Source organism: Giraffa tippelskirchi, chromosome 12, assembly GCF_054371585.1.
Source record: "Giraffa tippelskirchi isolate mGirTip1 chromosome 12, T2T-mGirTip1v1.2.pri, whole genome shotgun sequence".
Taxonomy (NCBI): domain Eukaryota; kingdom Metazoa; phylum Chordata; class Mammalia; order Artiodactyla; family Giraffidae; genus Giraffa; species Giraffa tippelskirchi.
This window is the reverse complement of record NC_137286.1, coordinates 54,433,495-54,453,872: the sequence shown is the minus strand read 5'-3', so window position 1 is coordinate 54,453,872 and position 20,378 is coordinate 54,433,495. Positions and strand designations below refer to the sequence as shown.

At 38.8% G+C, this 20,378-nt stretch overlaps 1 long non-coding RNA gene across 1 annotated transcript in view; it reads right to left on the bottom strand.

Moving 5' to 3' along the window:
• LOC145528897 (uncharacterized) overlaps positions 1 to 20,378 on the bottom strand; it is an 84,650-nt gene that overhangs the window by 21,362 nt on the left and 42,910 nt on the right. The window contains exon 2 of the long non-coding RNA XR_014070774.1: positions 12,286 to 12,422. This is a non-coding gene — a long non-coding RNA (uncharacterized LOC145528897). The remainder of the gene's footprint in view (positions 1 to 12,285; positions 12,423 to 20,378) is intronic.

Here is a 20,378-nt window from a genome sequence, read left to right as displayed (position 1 = left end):
AAGACACTTACTCCTTGGAAGGAAAGTTATGACCAACCTCGACAGCATATTAAAAAGCAGAGATATTACTTGACAAAGGTCTGTCTAGTCAAAGCTATGGTTTTTCCAGTAGTCATATATGGATGTGAGAGTTGGACTATAAAGAAAGCTGAGCACCGAAGAATTGATGCTTTTGAACTGTGGTGTTGGAAAAGACTCTTGAGAGTCTTGGACTCTCAAGGAAATCCAACCAGTCCATCCTAGAGGAGATCAGTCCTGGGTGTTCATTGGAAGGACTGATGTTGAAGCTGAAACTCCAATAATTTTGCCATCTGATGTAAAGAGCTGACTCATTTGAAAAGACCCTGATGCTGGGAAAGATTGAAGGCAGGAGGAGAAGGGGACAACAGAGGATGAGATGGTTGGATGGGATCACCGACTCAATGGACATGAGTTTGGGTAAACTCCGGGAGTTGGTGATGGACAGGGAGGCCTTGCATGCTGCAGGTCACGGTGTCGCAGAGTCGAACATGACTGAGCCACTGAACTGAACTGATATTTAAAACATCTCCTGACTTAATTTCTCACTGAAGGTTTCTATAAGCACATCCTCAGATGCCAATTCCAAAATCACCTGACATTCAAAAGAGAAATAAGTGACGGCTTCATTAGATTCTTAATCATCTCTTGGTTGTACTCACCTCTGGAAATATTTATTCATATATGATTAAAAATTTGAAAATAATGTCTTTAAATGTCAGCAATAAAGGAGGGACTTCCCAGGTGGCTCAGAGGTAAAGAATCTGCCTGCAAATGCAGGAGATACAGAAGACTGGGTTTTGATCCCCAGGTAGGGAAAGATCCCCTGGAGAAGGAAATGGCAACCCACTCTACTATTCTTACCTGGGAAATCCCATGGAGAAAGGAGCCTGGCAGGCTACAGTCCACAGGGTCGAAGAGTCAGATACGACTTAGCAATTGAGCAATAAAAAGGGCTGAGCATCAAAGAATTGATGCTTTCAAACTGTGGTGCAGGAGATGACTGTTTAAAGTCCCTTGGGCTGCAAGATCAAACCAGTCAATCCTAATGGAAATCAACCCTGAATATTCATTGAAAGGATTGATGCTAAAGCTGAGCTTCAATACATTGGCTACATGATGTGAAGAGATGATTCATTGGAAAAGACTATGATGCTGGCAAAGACTGGAAGGCAAAAGGAGAAGTTGGCAGAGAATGAGATAGCATCTCTGACTCAATGGACATGAATTTGAGTAAACTCCAGGAGATATTGAAGGACAGAGGAGCCTGTGTTCTGCAGTCCATGGGGTTGCAGAGTCGGACACAAACTAGCAAGTGAACAACAATAATAATACGCTTTTAGCTTATTTTTCTCAAAAATGAAAAATATTAAGTTCCTTTAAGAAATTCTATTTTATTTTTTATTCTTAAATCTAATAATTGTAATATTAATACTCTATAATTAGATTCAGGGTATTCAGCATTAATGAATAACTAAGGCTTGTCATTTCAACAGTTTTCTAGTTCTATAAGTTTCATGTAAAAGTATTTTTTACATAATTTCCCAATAAATCAAGTAAAAAGTTTTCATTTACACAGATAGAATATTTTTTCTTTTAAAAATCAGTTTCTTGACCTTGCTAAAAAATGATTCCTTCAAGACATTGAAGAGGCCTTCAGTAACTTCAGTGTTAACACAGTAATAGTTCTCTGTAGCATCTTTAACACTGAATTGGGATAAAATTGTAGTTAACTAACAGTTCTCTGTTGTTCCCATACAATTTACTTCACTCTCATAGAAAAGACCTTTACCAATGCATACTTAGTGGGTGATCATTGTTCTGGTTCCAATGTGACTTTTCTAAGCTTATTTCACTTATTTCAAAATGATCAATAATTAACTAAAGGTTCATGTCTTCTGGAGCACAGGTATTCAATGATAAACAAAATTGTACTAAAAATTCATGTGTTGTAGGCTATTCAAATGGGGTCCCTTTTGTTTCCATTTTTGGTGAATCTCTCCTCAAGACCACCAAAATAGTATCCACCAAACTTCCCTTCAAAAAAAAAAAAAGATACTAGATCTTTTCAGGATTTGCAACAGATAGGTGTAAAGATAGTTTTGCAACCATCACTCACCTCTAGATTATAAAACCCTTGGCTAGGAAATCAGCTAAAAGTATTGAAAACTGAAAATAAAATTGAAGGAATTGTTAACATTTTATGGTTTGGTTTTGTTTTGTTTTTCCTCACCTCTCTTTCTAAAAGACAAGGAATTCTCAAGCCCGGTGAGATAATCCTCAAAGTGATCACTTGGAAGTTTTAAGATGTGATTCTCAGAGTTTAGAAGAGTTAGGGCATGGTGAACTAGATCAAAAATATGAGACTGTGTAGGATATTAATCACATAGGAAATCTAAGGAGGAAAGTCTGTGGTCATTGGGCAAAGGAGGAAGGATGGAAAATGACCCGTGTTAGGAGCCGCAGTTACTCTCATGAGGAGGTGAGGATGAGCGAGCCTGTTGCATGGACATGAGAGGAGCCAGGTGAGGAAAAGAGCCAGCCTGGGGACATTTTAATTCTTCCCAGAAAAACTGCTGGAAGGAAGTACTAAATCAATGTAGGATGAAACTCAGAACAGCAACAGTCACCTACATGACTATTTGAGGGAAAATACATCATGCCCATCATGAGAAGTAGAGTTCATTGTGTCTGGTAGTAGTGGCAGGGGAGGGAGTTAATGGTAGAATCCATATTCGGCTCCATAACTAGGAAGCAGCTTTGTCTATCATCAAAGACCAGAGGGTGTGAACTCAAAATGTTTCCACTCCAGTAAGAGAAAACCGAAGCCAAATCTTGCAGGCTTCTGTCTCAAGAAAAACACAACTTGCAACTGCAGTTATGGAGGGGTAGAGGAAAAATTCAAGTCAGGGAAGCAAAGAAAACATCTATCACCAGGCCTGCCTCACACTGAGGGAGATACGAAGTGACATTTGAGAGGTGTTTTTGCTCATTGCCTAGACTAGGTACATGAACTCCTGAACAAAGATTATTTGAATATTAAACATTAGAGGACTTTTTACCAGTGAGCCACCAGGGAAGCCAAAGCGTTAGAGGATTTTATTTCATGTCTAAAAAGCATAGGATCCCAAATATCTTTCAATATAGGGACTATGAAGTAGCAAGCCCCACTGAGTGTGTTTCAAGGGTGATGAGAGATTCAGGGAGGGTGTGAGAGGATAAAGTTATTTTCTTATTGACCCCTGTAAGTCATATACTCATGCAAGAGCCACAAATGCACCCGTGGAATAGAACTGCAGCTTCCATATGCGATCAATGTTACCTAACACATAGCCGTAATATCACTTGATGAAAGAATTCAACCACTTATTAGTGTTGTATATTTTTTTTATCTAAGAGTGGTTTTTGACTGTGATTAGCTTCACAAATCTCTTTTATGACCAGCATATAGTAAAAGTTGTACAACTCAATCTTCCATTCTGTTCTCCAGTTCTACTGGAGAACCGGAAATCATAATTTTGTGCTTGATTGGAGAATAACAGAAAACAAACACACATCTAAACGGGGATATCAGAAAGGTGACTAGATTGTTTTTACTAGGACACAGAAGCTTCAATATTTCCTATTATTCTTTGACTAAATGTCATACTACTCAACATACTAAGGACTAATGACGGTTAATTTGAGCTGTCAAATCCAGTCTTCAGATATTTGTTGTCACACTTCTAATTACCCTGTTCTCTTTTGGTTACCAGGCCAACTTCATTTGTTTCAGCTTTTAAAGATTCACAATTTGTATTTACACTGGATACCTGAGCACTCTTTCCATTTATTGTTCTTACTGTTTAGTCGCTCAGTCATGTCCAACTCTTGCAACTTCATGGACTGTAGACCACCAGGTCCTCTGTCCATGGGATTTTCCAGGCAAAAGTATTGGAGTTGATTGCCATTGCCTTCTCTGTTTCCATTTATAGTGCTATTCTAAGTTGTAGTCCTTCACTACGTGTACATCTCAGTGTACTAGCCATGTATATACTTTGGTAATTTAAATATATAAGCCAACATAGCAGTGATGACAAAAATGAAAATCTACCAAAAAAAAAAATGAGCTGGAAAATGTCAGCAGAGGTGGCCTGTACCCTGCAAACTTATTATCAGTAAACACCACTGGATCAGTTCAATCTTTGCATGAAATGGGCCATCTTTAATAAACTGATAATTATTAATAAAGCAACACATTTCTATAAAAATCATGAAAAAGTATACATTTCAAATATAAAATATATGTGAATAAAGTATTTCATTGCTTTTTCCTTTGAAAACTTCAACTGCCTGTAGATCACTTCTCTACCCCGGCATCATTCTAACCGAGGGTCCTTATTACTTGCTGCATAGAGTGATAGACCACAGGATGCTTTCTTATTTGGTTGCCTTTTAGGTGACAGGTGTTGATATAAGCATTTGGATACAGCCATGAAAGTGAAAGTCACTCAGTCATGCCCAACTCATTGCGACCCTATGGACTATGCAGTCCATGGAATACTCCAGGCCAGAATACTGGAGTGGGTAGCCTTTCCCTTCTCCAGGGGATCTTCCCAACCCAGGGATCGAACCCAGGTCTCTCTCATTGCAGGCGGATTCTTTACCAGCTGAGTCACAAGGGAAGCCCAGGAATACTGGAATAGGTAGCCTATCCCTTCTCCAGAGGATCTTCCTGACTCAGGAATCAAACCCAGGTGTGTGTGTGTGTGTGTGTGTGTGTGTGTGTGTGTGTGTGTGTGTGTGTGTGTGTGTGTATTATTCTGTTTATTTTTTCCCCTGTAACTCTGCTAATCAAACTTAATAGTCATCACACAGATGCATGGAACAATTTTATGGACTCTGAGGGAGAAGGTGAGGGTGGGACGTTCTGGGAGAATAGCATTGAAACATGTATATTATCATATGTGAAACAGAACACCATTCCATGTTCGATGCATGTGACAAGGGCTCAGGGCCGGGGCAATGGGATGATCCAGAAGGATGGGATGGGGAGGGAGGTGGATGGGGGGTCCAGGAAGGGGAACACATGTAAACCCATGGCTGATTCATGTCAATGTATGGCAAAAACTATTACAATATTGTAAAGTAATTAGCCCCCAACTAAAATAAATAAATTTATTTAAAAAAAAAAAAAAAAACTTAATAGTCATCAGAGGATTTTTTTTTTTTTTTTTTTGCTAGGTATGTTAGGGATGTCTACATAGATGATTAAGACATCTTCAAATATAGACAGCAATATTTTTCCTTTCCAGTTGCTTTGCTTTTGACATCCCTTTCTTGCCTTATAGAACTGGCTAGAACTTCCAGCACTATGTTGTATAAGTATGATGAGCGTGGACATGTTTGCCTTGTTTCTGCTCTTAGGGAGAAAACATTTGATCTTATATTGCAGGGTATAATGTTAGCTGTGGGCTTCCCAGGTGGCTCAGTGGTAAAGAATCCACCTACTAAAGCAGGAGCCACAGGAAATGCAGGTTCAATCACTGGGCCAAGAAAGTCCCCTGGAGGAGGAATGGCAACCCAGTCCAGTATTCTTGCCTGGAGAATCCCATGGACAGAGGAGCCTGGCGAGTTACAGTCCATGGGGTCACAAAGAGTCGGACATGAATGAGCACACGCATAAAGTTAGCTGTAGATTTTTTGTAGGTTATTTTTATCAAGCTGGAGAATTTCATCTTTATTCCTATTTCCCTGGAATGTTTAAAAATTTTAAGTAAGTGCTGAATTTTGTCAAATGCCTTTTTCTTCATCAACTGATATGATCATATAATTTTTATTATTCTTCAGAGTGTTAAAAGGGTGGATTGCATTGATTGAGAGTAGAATATTGAATCACTCTGCATCCCTGGATCACTTAGCCATGATGGAATAATTATTTATGTATTGTAGGATTCTATTTATTAATATCTTAACAAATTTCCATTTTTTCTCTGTATCCATAAAGAACATTTGTCTATAATTTTTCTTTTCTTTCTTTTTCCAGTTCCGGTATCCGAGTAATAGTGACTTCATAAAACCATTTGGGATTATGTTCTGTCATATTCTATTTTTGGAAGATATGGTATAGAATTGACACTGTCTTTTAAAATATTTGGTGGCATTTTCCAGTGAAACCAAATATATCTAGATATTTCCTTTGGGGGGAGTTCACTAATCATGAATTTAAGCTATTCAAATTATCTGTTATATACTTAGTGAGTTGTGATAATTTGTGTTTTGGGAGGAATTGGTCCATTTCATCTAATTTGTCAAAGTTATATGTGTAAAATTGTTCACAATGTTCTTTCCTTTCTTTGAATCTGTAGCATCTGTAGTGATACCTCCTCCTTCATTCCTAATAGGAGTAGCTCACAATATTCTCTTATCATTGTCCATCATCCTAGAGGTTTTTCAATTTTATTGACTATTTTAAGGAACCTGCTCTTTGTTTCATTGATTTTTCTGTTTTCAATTTCAATGATATCGGCTTTTCTGTTTTTTTTAATCTAATGCTCTAATGAAACTTTAATACTCTATGGGACTTTTCCTCTTTTTTAATGTACACTTGTAAATATTTATCTCCCTCTCAGCACTGTTTCAACTGTATATCCCACTAATTTTGATACATTGCATTTTCATTTTCATCAAATTCAGTGTAATTTTTATTGCCCCTGAGACTTCTCTATTTTCATGCATTATTTAGAAATGTACTGTTTAGTTTTCAAGTACTTGGAGATTATCCAGTTTTCTTTCTCTTGTTGATTTCACCCCTGATTTCATTGTGTTCTGCTGACTTCACACTATGGACACGACTGAGCAACTGAACTGAACTGAACTGAGATTTACTAGGGCTGTTTTTATGGACCAAGGATTAGGTTTATTTTGATGTATGTTGTATCAGCTCTGTTCAGTCACTCAGTCACATCCGACTCTTTGTAGCCCCGTGGACTGCAGCATGCCAGGCTTCCAGTCCATCACCAACTCCTGGAGCTTGCTCAAACTCATGTCCATTGAGTCGGTAATGCCATCCAAACATCTCATCCTCTTCATCCCCTTCTCCTCCTGCCTTCAATCTTTCCCAGAATCAGGGTCTTTTCTAATGAGTCAGTTCAGGTAGCCAAAGTATTGGAGTTTCAGCATCAGTCCTTCCAATGAATATTCAGGACTGATTTCCTTTAGGATTGACTGGTTTGATCTCCTTGCAGTCTGAGGGACTCTCAAGAGTCTTCTCCAACACCACAGTTCAAAGGCATCAATTATTCAGCTCTCAGCTTTATTTATGGTTCACCTCTCACATCCATATATGACTACTGGAAAAACCACAGTTTTAACTAGACAGATCTTTGTTGGGAAAGTAATATCTCTGCTTTTTAATATGCTGTTTAAGTTGGTCATAGCTTTTCTTCCAAGGAGCAAGCATCTTTTAATTTCATGGGTGCAGTCACCGTCTGCAGTGATTCTGGAGCCCAAGAAAATAACATCTGTCACTGTTTCCCTATCTATCTGCCATGAAGTGATGGAAACAGATACCATAATCTTAGTTTTCTGAATGTTGAGTTTTAAGCCAGATTTTTCATTCTCCTCTTTCACTTTCACCAAAAGGCTCTTTAGTTTCTCTTCACTTTCTGCCATAAGGGTGGTGTCATCTGGATATCTGAGATTATTAATATTTCTCCAAGCAATCTAATATTGCATAGGAAGCTAGAATGTTAGGTCCATGAATCAAGGTAAATTGGAAGTGGTCAAACAGGAGATGGCAACAGTGAACATCAACATTTTAGGAATCAGTGAACTAAAATGGACTGGAATGGGAAAATTTAATTCAGATGGCCATTATATCTACTACTGTGGGTAATAATCTCTTAGAAGAAATGGAGTAACCCTCATAGTCAGCAAAAGAGTCTGAGATGCAGTACTTGGGTGCAGTCTTAAAAATGACAGAATGACCTCTGTTCATTTCCAGGGCAAACCATTCAATATCACAGTTATCCTAGTCTATGACCCAACCACTAATGCCAAAGTAGCTGAAGTTGAACAGCTTTATGATGACCTACAAGACCTTCTAGAACTAACACCAAAAAACGATGTCCTTTTCACCATAGGGGACTGGAGTGCAAAAGTAGGAAATCAAGCGATACCAGGAGTAACAGGCAAGTTTGGCCTTGGAGTACAAAATGAAGCAGGGTAAAGCCTAACAGAGTTTTGTCAAGAGAACACACTGGTCATATCAAACACCCTCTTCCAATAACACAAGACAACTCTACACATGTACAACCAGATGGTCAATACTGAAATCAGATTGATTATATTATTTGCAGCCTAAGACGGAGAAGCTCTATACAGTCAGCAAAAAAAAACCAAGAGCTGACTGTGGCTCAGATCATGAACTCCTTATTGCAAAATTCAGACTTAAATTGGAGAAAGTAGGGAAAGCCACTAGACTATTCAGTTCAGTTCAGTCGCTCAGTCGTGTCTGACTTTTTGCAACCCCATGAATCGCAGCACGCCAGGCCTCCCTGTCAGGTATGACCTAAATCAAATTCCTTATGAGTATACAGTGGAAGTGACAAATAGATTCAAGGGACTAGATCTGATAGACAGAGTGCCTGAAGAACTATGGGCAGAAGTTAGTGACATTGTACAGGAGGCGGTGATCAAAAACATGCCGAAGAAAAAGACATGTATGCTGTGTGGGCTCTTTAAAATAATGTGTATTATGCTGTTGCCTGAAGTGTTACATAAATGCCAGTTAGATTCTGTTGGTTCAGAGTGTTGTTGATTTCTTCCATATCATTACAAATTTCCTTTGCAGGTGTTTTATTAGTTGTTGAAAGGGGGGCACTGAATTTTCTAACTATATCAATGAATTTGTCTATTTGTCTTTTTAATTCTATCAGTATGTGCTTCATATATTTTGCAGCTTTGTCGTTTGGTGCATACACATTTAGAATAGTTCTGTCTTATTTTTTATTGATTCCTTTTATCATTGTATAATGCCCCTCTCTGTATCTGAAAATTTTCTTTGTTCTGAAATCTATATTATCTCATTAGTATAATCATTACGGCTTTACCTTAATTAGTGTTTTTGCATGACATGTATTTTTTTCTTTTCCTTTAAGCCTGACAATATTATTATGTATAATGTGAGTTGCTTATAGACAACTCAGTCCATAACACACATTCAAGGAGAGATGGCTGATTTCTGACTTGGAACAGGAAATATAGAAGGTGAGCCTGGAAAAATTTGCTATACTAAATAACAAGGAAGCTATCCGAGATTGCTAAATATTACTGGAATTATGTCAAAGGGACTCGGGGACCAATTTTAACAGCCTTCCACTGCCAAAGATGTGACGATTTGAGCTTCAGTAAGGATAATAATTACAATGGATTGAAGCTCATCACATATTTTTAAGCCAATTTGTTCATATATGTATTAAAAACAAAATAATCTGCCACCTCTGGAGAAGAGTAGAAGCATATGCATTATCACAAAAATCAATAATTAATGAGAAGCAAGTGTTTATCCTGCTTTTCTGTATGAACAGTTCCATTACAAGACCAAAGAGGAAAAGCATTTCTCTATAAAAATGTTCTAGATAATTTACAAAAAGGAAATGAAAGAATTAGAAGAGCTTCCACATTGTAATGCCCTCCAAAGTCTCAATGGATCAAGTCATTGAGCATCAGTTACTGGTAACATCACAATAAGACAAAAGACAACCAGACATTATCTGCCCAGTCGGAAGAGCAGGGTTCCACTTTCACTTTTACTGAAGGGGTCGAACTTGAGTTTCAGCAAGTCTCTGTGTCCATCTGCCAATTTTCTAGAAATGAGGAGGACCTGGGAACGTGAAAAACTGCACTGTGCAATCTACAAAATCTAGACTGGGGAAGACTCCATAAGACTTCAGTGGTTGTGGTGTGTGAAAGAGGACTGTGATCAGGAAAAGACACACACAAAGGGCGTCTGGAATGGCTAACAAAGTTTTTTCCTGATCAGGTTGATGATTATAAGGCTGTTGAACTTACGATAATTTATTAAAGTTATATGTTTGTGGTTTTCTCTCTCTGTTGTATTTGATGATCTTGTTATTATTAGACAGTAAAAAAGGAAATGATGTCCTAATCCCAGACATTATATAGAAGTGTGGAACTGTCCAAGTATATGTGTGTGTGCATTTGTGTGTGTGTAGTCATGTGGTCACGGGTGCAACTCAGGAGGTTTGGGGACCTAGAGGAGTCATTTAACGCCTATCAAGTCTCCATGTCCTCATCTGCACAGTGAAGATAACTTGCAGAACTGCAGCGATGATTAAGTGAGATGAATTATGTCAAATACCCGGCATGGGGTTTGGCACTCAAGAAGCACTTGTTGAACCATAATTATTACTAACAACACAACAGCGCAAATCTGAAGGGCAGGGTTGAGACTGGATTCTCTAATAATGCAAGAAAAGATAATTGAGGGTGATAGGAAAATTGATCAAAAGAATGAAGAATCAATGAGAAAAAGGAACAGAAAATAAATCCTAAGCGCAGAACAAGGGGGAAAATGCATATCCCTGGAGTGCTGAGATGTGGTGTCATGTGCGGTGATGCATTAGAGGCTTTTCTTTGGAATACTCCTGGGAGTATTAGAAAAGGATGGCTCTTGAGGTGCCCAAGAGAGACTTTGTCTACATAACCATGTCACCTGCAGCCGACCCTCATCTGTATTCTTCTGGTCCCCAAGGCTGCACATGAGGCAGTAACAAAGTAAAGCAACGAGCTCTGATATTTTCCAAGTGAAGAGACGTTACCTGCACTCGGCCAAATCAGTCCTACCCTTCCCCAGACATATGCAGCAGCTCTTTCCAGCACTAGTATTTTATTGTATTCTTTTTGGAATACCTACCCTTTAGTTACTTGGATTCATTATGTATTTAAGTATAAAAAGCATGTATTTCAAGGAAAGTAGACAGATTCCCCACTTTTCTCATTCTCGTGAATTTCAGTCATCTTGTCATAAGCTAACAATTCATTATTCTGGGGCATTTTCCAGATCTGTTCTGCTGAAAAACTGATGTTTAATAGCATGTGATAGAATCAGATACGTCTGAACACTTTTGGAAAGTAAAAACAAGGTAAAGTTTAGTGTTTCTTAAGACACCATTTAGCTCAAGGATTCCTCTACAAAGATAGTTGAACCATGTGCTTCAAATATTGTCCCTCAGAAGCACGGTGCTCAAGGTCAAAGAAGCCATTTGCTCCAGTTTAACATGGGTGATGGTGGAGATGAACAGATTTGACATATTTAAATAAAACATTCTAATAGCATGTTCTGGCCTTGGAGGCCTCAGGCAGCATACATTGTATTTGTTAGACACCATGGCTTAATTACTCTCATAAATGAATTATACCAATTTCAATTTAAAACTGTAAGTGCTACAGTTGAACTAGGGTCAAATTAAACTTTCTGTCAATTATGCAGATTACTTAAGCAATTATGTAAATTGTTAATAAATTCTTAAGCGATATGGAATTTTTCTTGAAAAAATATCCGTTTTATGCTGTTAGCCTCTAGTACTTGGAGAGCATGGGAAATCAAGAATAATGAAATCTCAGATCCAAATATCTGTCCTATAAGACACATATATGGGATCTAGAAAAGTAGTACTGATGAACCTATTTGTAGGGCGGGAAGAAACACAGACATAGAGAATGAACTTGTGGATACAGTGAGGGAAGGAGAGGGTAGGGCAAATTAAGAAAGTAGTATTGACATATGGGCACTACCATGCTACCATATGTAAAAGAGATAGCTGGTGGGAAAATGCTGTAATACACAGGGAGCCCAGCCTGGTGCTCTGTGATGACCTGGAGGGGTGGGATGGGGAGAGGGGGTGGAAGGGAAGCTCAAGGGGAAAGAGATATATTTATTTAATTATGACTGATTTGCATGGCTATATGATAGAAACCAACACAACATCATAAAGCCATTATCCTCCAATTTAAAAAAGAATAAATTAATTTTAAAAAATCTGTCCTACCTGGAGAAGGAAATGGCAACCCACCCAGTATTCTTGCCTGGAAAAGTCCATGGACAGAGGAGCCTGGTGGGCTGCAGTCCATGGGGTTACATGCCTGAGCACGCGTGCATGAAGGTGGAGGGAAATGGGTTGGTAGCAATAAACTGGTAGAACTAAAAAAAAAAAAAAAAAAAAAAATCCGTCCTAGGATTTCTCTCCAGTGCCCCGCACTCACTGAGACAAAATTAGACCTTCTGATACTTTGAGGCTGGAAAGTAGCATGCATTTTCTACTTGAGAACTTCTTCGGTTCATACTGTAAAGACACACATTCTTCAGTACACAGGATACCATTGTTGTTCCAAGGATTGACCTGGGGAGAGCACAGTGATGTGAATAAAAAGCAGATCTATTCTATGTCAATTTTATTACAGTTTTAATATTATATACAGACCACACACCTGTTTTTGCCTCTTCCTAAAGGACAGCTTCATCACTGCATACTTGCCCTTCATTTGTGAATGAAAGATGGGAATATGATGGACTAACAAGAACAGGTCCTAAAATATCACTGATTTCCCCTCTTACCCTTGATGGTCTTTACAATGTTCATGACTCGCTTTCTATTCCCTTTAACATCATGGACTTCTCATCTTAACTGGCAGGGCTAGCTTAAACCAAACCTACTCACCCAAATACACAAAGTGATGCTGTTTCTATTTAAGGAAAACCAAAAAACAAACACAACCAAAAAACTTAGGTAAAAGAGCCAACTCCCCAGTAAATTGCTTTTGGTTTCCAGGTTATAAAAGTAAATAACCAATCTGAAGCTTCCAGTAAAGCATATATTCACTTCTCTCTTTAAAATCCTTCAAAGATAAGCACTCAACTACTCCTCTTTCATTTCTCAGCTGCTTCTTAAGTAAAGTTTAAAAATACTCTATAATAAGATGAGGTCTCCTTTTCAAGTAGGAATGGGTGTTGCTGTGTCAGATTGTCTTGCTCAGGCTACAAAGAGAACACAGGTTGGGAGTTTACAGGTGCTGTGGCTTTATGATGCTCAGAGAAGTTGGGATAAGCCGTCCATTAGCCAGGTCTTGAGTCTAGAACAAGCTCTTATATCGTTGCTTCTTTGATGAAAAGCAAAAGACTATAGACTCTCTCCTCCATCTGATTCAGGGTCTTTCAGTCACTCCTTTTTCCTCTGCCTGCTCCTGCTGATTGCTAACTTCCTACATGTCTAACATTCAAACATTTTTAAGAGTATAGACTTGGTTGACTGCCTCAGTGGTTCTATAAGACAGTCAACAACCTGGGAGAATTCTTAGATCTACACATTCCACGGGCTTTTAGTTAGTTGTAGCCAGGATGCTAGAAAGGCATAGTTGCCAGGACACAGAGAATCCGCTGGGGCCAACTTTTCTCAGAATGAGGCTAGGCAGCCACCCTGATATGCCGAGTCTTCTTCATGAAGAAGTGCCAAACTCCTGTTCTATGAGTGGAAAAACTCAGTTCTCTCCCTCGCTCTTCAGCACCATGAACCTGACATTTCCTATAACTGAAATATTAAGCTCATTGCTTTTCACATGATTTTTCCCATGTCAAGTGTTCTGATGATGGCAGAGGTTGACAGGTCCCAGAAAGAGAAATGACACACCTGGGCTCAGAAGGGGACACCCAGTGTTGTACAACTCAGCCCCAACAGAGCCGGTGTTTGAATCCAGTTGAGATATTCCAAAGTTCACCTGTGACTAATTGAAACCCTAATAAGGCAGGACCTCTGACCTTGGTCCTCTGGGTTCCCTACCTTGTGTAAATTAACATTTGAACATGAGCTATGAAATGTGTGACATGTCAAAAAGGAAAGCACCTGATACTGTGAAATCTGCATATTGATGAGAAGAATAAAAGAATTCAATGAATGTAAATTATGGGCCTAGAGAGGGCTGCTTTTGTTAAAATCTATGTCACTATCTGTAAACTCCAGATTATTCGACAAAAGGCATAGGGGCAAATGTACCTACCTACCCTTCCTTTTTAAAAAAATTCTTCATGGTACAGAGGTAAGACTTGATAAAATATTAGATTAAAAGACCACTTTCAAAATGTGTGTGCTTTGTAGTGATTCCCTGTCTGGTTCTTCTGCATACTTAAAAGTCATCACCACCCTGAGTACCTGGCTGGCTTTTAAAAAGACATTGCACCTTCCCCAGTCCTGACTGGACCCGCCTTTGGAAATGTCTGATTGTCCTCACCATAAGCATTTCTGCAAAGGCAAGCAAAGCCAAACAAAGCCAATTTTTTTTTCTAATCCTCCCAACAACAGTGCTTTGTGGGCACTCTCTGTGCCCCAGTTTCAGGGCTACATATGACTGTAGACAGAAAGCTATTTTGAGCATTGAAAACAGCCTTATTACCCTGCCATTTTTGCACAGGTTTTTTTTTTTTTTTTTTCCTCCCTTCCCGGTGACATTAGAGAGTCCGCAGTGACATACATTTTTTATAGCTTCATAAAGTCGTCTCCTGACCGGGTCACCCTTCTCATAACTAGGGAGCAGAACGCTTGAAAAAACCCATTCATCACTGTGAAAGGAGCCTCTGTCTGTGGCTTCCAATATGCAGAGCCTGGCAAGATCCAGCTCAGTGCAAATGCTAACTTACTCCTTTGCTAATGCCAAATGACCCACCCGCTTCTATCAGCTCACCCAGGAGGACAAGGAGGGCCCGGGGGCTGTCCATATCCACAGAAGTGTTTCTCAAGAAGGAGTCCCTCGCCAGCCCGCCCTGCTAAATGTACTGAACGCATTGAAAAATTAGTTTTAGATGTATACTAATTAAATATTCAATTAAAAAAAGATAAAATTATAGGCAGAAATTTGTTCTTGCCTAATGAACTAGAGCCCGTTTATTACTTTTTCACAGATATACATTAAAATTCAGTGAAAGTCTACAGGAACGGTTACCCTTATTTTTATTTCTTCAAATGTTCTTCCTCCGTGCTTTGTGCCAACATTGACTTAGAAGGGCCTCTCCTGGGGTTATAGGTGGATGAAAGAAGGTAGGGAGAGTGGAAAATAAGGACAAAATTGACTCCCCTTAGACTTCTTATGATTGGCAGAAATTTCCTCCATGAAAGCAGAAGTCCATCCAACGGGATCTTTTCCATAGAATTTAATGGTGTGATTTAGGAACATGCAAGCTTTGGGATTTGAAAGCTACATGCTTGTGATGGATTTCAGCTCCATTAAAACTGAGGGGTCTGACAGATGGGACCCTCTTCCAGGTCAGAATGATCAGAACATCCCCCACCTCCACCCTGCCCTTGACATGCTGGGTTTACATACTGTGCCTTTTGATTTTATAAGTGTTAGTCTCTCAGTCATGCCCAACTCTTTGCAACCCCTTGGACTGTAGCCTGCCAGGATCCTCTGTTCATGGGATTTTCCAGCCATGAATTCTAGAGCGGATTGTCATTCCCTTCTTCATGGGACCTTTCCAACCCAGGGATTGAACCTGGGTCTCCTGGGTTGCAGGCAAATTCTTTGATTTTAGAAACCTGGGTTCAAATTTGAGTTAAAATCACAAAGGAATAAAACATGACCCATCACATCTGAGGAGTGTGCCTTTAGTTGGGTTTCTTGCTCTCATGTTATTGAAAAGATCATGTATGTGTGGCATTGAACAGATTGTATGCATGATTATGTATATATGTATACTATAAACATGTATATAGTATACATATATATGAAAACTTTTTATGAGCCATAACCACAAAAATATGTGTATGTCCACATGTATGTTCAATTAGATATACAACTCAGAATAACTGGAATATTATTCAGGGTACAATAAAATGATTGCCATAAAATTGTTTGCTTTATGTTCAATCAAGGAAATCACACCAAGGCTGAAAACAGCCCTGTCTCTGTCCTTTCAGGTTTTAGGCAGATGATAGATTGGCAGATCCAGAAAAGGAGACTGGATAAATTTTACTAAGCTTCCTGCCAATCACACATTTCATATCTGATGTGAAACCCTCACCCCTCTCCACCGCCAGATCCATCATGGCTAACACCCAAATGGTCACCCCTGGGAACAAAATGGTCACTCTCTCTCTGCCATGATGTCCCTGTCCAGGCCTGACAGTGGAAGACAGAGTCCTTTCCTGCTGCTAAACATGCAGTCCACACTGGCATCACCATGGAACCGATGACAGAGTGCGGAGAGCATTAAGAACTAAAACACACCTCCTCACATCTTTATCCTGAGCAGTAAATACCACACTGCTGGGAACATGTTTTACCTACATCCCTAATTTTTCTTTCTATTAAAATGGAAAATAATCTGAAATGCTGCCGAAACAGCTTGTGAGTGCTCCAAGGACTCCTCTTTTTCAAGCGGCCATCGACAACAACCGAGCATGTGAGGACGTCTCATTTGGTTTTAAGACCCAATTATAAATTCAGATATAAAATAAAATATTGGGATTAATAAAGATCACATCTGCAATCCTCCTCAGAACCTTCCATAGTAAATAGGATCCACGCAGTCCCTGAGGCCCAGCCCCCACTCCTGCGCTAGTCCCAGAACTGATTATCTGCACTTTGGCATCCAGAAATTTTGGCTTCCCCAATCAGATCACCTAATGGTTTATTGTTAACATAGACAACCCTTTTATTTGTTTTCAAGGAAGTTTAGTGTCTTTCTTTCTTTCTTTTTTTTTTTTTAATTATACTTTAAAAAAATGAATGAGGAGTCTTTGGGGGGAAAATTATGATTTAAAATCATCCTTGTTCAGCCTAACACAATGAAATGGAAGTTAATAATATCCTTATAATAGAAAAAAAGTTTAATAATTAAAATAAAACATTTTACCATCTCTTTTTTTAAGATCTACTATGTATTTGCCATGAGAAATTAGGCAATAGCAAAATCTCTCAGAATACACTTGAATCCAACCATGCTCAGAAGAATAAGTAAAAAATAAACAGAATAGATTTGCTTTTGACATTTTATTAATATTTATTAGATTTCAGAATTTGTTCAAAGCATCCGGAATGTTATATTTGTTTTTAATTAAAGTCTTACTCTTAATAAATCCTTTATTGGATGGTATTCTTATAAAATAAAAACTGTCAAAAACTCTATATCTAGAAATACCATAGCACTTTATATGTTTTCTCTACTTAATTTTTAATCTTATACAGCCAATTCTTAATTTTGTGTTATTCTGCTATAAATACTTTCATTAATGACAGTGAATAAATGCCTGCAAAGTACATTTTGACCTTAAATTATCTGCTAAATCTTATCCCAAATATAATGTGAGATAACATTTGATTTCTCTAAAAACCCTCTGCAGTTTTGAGACAGATAGTATCACGGTTTTTCTTTCCTTCTCTGACTATTGATCATTCAGCCATGCCGATTACAAGATGAACTGTACTATGAATGCTTGAGGAGGGCCAAACCATACATTTCACAGAGGTGAGAGAATGGGTCCATGTCATTCTCTCTATCATCATTGAATCCTCAGGACTAGCACAGTGTGTTGGCACTTAGTAGGTGCTCAATAAATATTTGTCTCATAAAATGAGCTAATAAACTATATAAAGACATGGGAGCTTTGTGACTGATTTAAGCTTAATAGAACACTGGAGGAATTTTTAAACTGTTAGAATGGGGAGAGGCTAAAAATTTTCCCATGACTTTTAAAAAAGGAGTTACCACAAGTGAATTAAAAAAAAAATTCTTTGGATGGTTATTTATAATGAGATAAATAAAATAGACATTTACGTGATTAAAACAAGACTTTATGTTACTACACTGCCTAAAGTTGGCTTCCCTGGTGGCTCAGACGATAAAGAATCTGCCTGCCAATTCAGGAGACCCAGGTTCAATTCTTGGGTGAGAACGATCCCCTGGAGAAGGGAATGGCAACCCACTCCAGTGTTCTTTCTTGAAGAAATCCATGGACAGAGGAGACTGGAAGTCTACAGTCCATGGGGTCACAATGAGTCGGACATGACTGAGTGACTTTTTTGTAAGTAAATAGTATCAGAAAGGAAAAAAAAAAGTTGGGAAAATAGGTTAGAAAAAAGTAGATAGTAAGAGATGTGAATAAATAACTAAGGGACCCTCGTGAACACTGCTCTAGTACCTGATGTAAGTGACTCTAACTAGTAAATCAAGGGCTCTTCCTTGACCTTCAAATTGAAGAGAGCTCTGTGGAAATATAGGGTGTAGTTTAGATCTTGTCTCTTTGGATGATGGCCCTTTAAGTCTTACAGAACGGAACACACTGAGGATGTCTTTGGGACACTCAGGAAAATCAGGACAAATTCAGACAGAGTAGACAAACTCTAGCCACCTGGAATCCCAAAATAATTGGCATCAATAGTAAAATATATCAAGTGGATTTCACTTATAAATAATAATGTTCACTTTTCATTTCCTTTTAAGTGAATTTTGCCGATGATAAAACTACAAACATTCTGCTAACTCTAAATTCAAGCACACTTAGTGTGTTAAAAATTTAAGCAAATTTTTGATTTAGATTGTATTCTAAAAAGGAAAGGTGAGCTCTAGAAAGGACACTGGAGAGTCTTTAATCCATTTCATTAATGCAAATTCTGAACTCCTGATGAATTAATTTTCTCAAAGTCACTCAACTCTTAGGCAAAGGTTTACTTGAATTCCACCTTGCTACTCCAAACCCTTTATTTACCCTACCAAAACAGACTGTTGAGACATTTAGAATTGTCAGCAGAATGGTTGCTTAAGACTCTGTACTCTGCCTCTGCATTTCCAAGAAAGAAACCATGCACAGTCAAGTATGGAAAATAAAATTACAGAAATATTCAGTATGTGCTTATACTCAATTACCTCTTCATGTCAGTTCAGTTCAGTCATTCAGTCGTGTCTGACTCTTTGCGACCCCATGAACCGCAGCACGCCAGGCCTCCCTGTCCATCACCAACTCCCAGAGTTTACTCAAACTCATGTCCGTTGTGTTGGTGATGCCATCCAGCCATCTCATCCTCTGTCGTCCTCTTCTCCTCCTGCCGTCAGTCTTTCCCAGAATCTGAGTCTTTTCCAATGAGTCAGTTCTTCGCAGCAGGTGGCCAAAGTATTGGAGTTTCAGCTTTAGCGTCAGTCCTTCCAATGAATATTCAGGACTGATTTCCTTTAGGATGGACCTCTTCATCTAGGAAAGACCATACTTCTGTGCCCTCAGAATCTCATACTCAACTTCTTTATGGATCTGGCTTCTTTGGATATCATTATTTAATATGCATCTACAGTTTAATATAACCCAAACTAGCTTTATTACCTCTTCAACTTCTTAACATTTTCATTCCTAACCTGCATTAATCAAGCACAGCCAGGACAGAATCTCTCTGCTCCTCTCTTTCTCTCACACTCCCTTTGATCACCAACTCTAGGGAGTTCCAATGTCTAAAGGTGATACAAATTTGTTCTCTATCGGAATCCCTATTCTTCATAATAGCAAAGTCCACACCCTCATCGCATCACCTGCACTGATGCAAGAGTGAATGGCTATCCCCTGTCTTTCACCCCTTTACACGGTTTCTTTTACTAGAGAGAAGTAGCTGAAAAAATTCATTCATTCGTGTCATGTTCAAATCATTCCTCCAAAAGGTTGCTCGCACTTTCAGTGTGAATTTTGAATACCTCAGACTTGTAAAGAATGCAGAAGCTCATAAATGTGTAAGAATCCTCATTTGTCTGATCGCCTGGTTACTCTCCATTTACACAGCCTACGTTCAGCTGCTCACTGTTTTCTGGACATGGATTCTGGCTCTTCAGTTCCCCCTTCAAGAAGTTTTGTTCCTTAGAAATGAATCTGACGCTCTCCCTGGCTGATCACTCTCTTGGATCTTCCTCTTCTGTTTCTCACAACATGCTGAGGACGCTTCTGTCCGAGCTCTGCATTTTAGTGGACCTCTCAGGTGCAGCCCACCTCTTCCAAGTTTGACGAGAAATTCCTTCAATGCAAGGCTGCCTTGATGTCACAGCACAGGTTCCTTCCTCCAGCAAGGAGAACCCAGCGAAAACATAGTAGTAACATGTAGCTGGCACTCAACAAAGATTTGCTAGGTAATTAAACTAATGGATCTAACTCAGCCCATGACACATTATGATCACTCTATAAATGTCAAGCGATTAATTTCTCTCTCTTTGGTATCTTAATAGCAGAAACAGATGAAAAACATTTTTTAAAATGGTGCTGTCCAATCGCCAAGATCTTCTGAGAATAATCCGAACAACCAAAGGATCTCTAGGTTTTCATTCTCCATGTGAATAA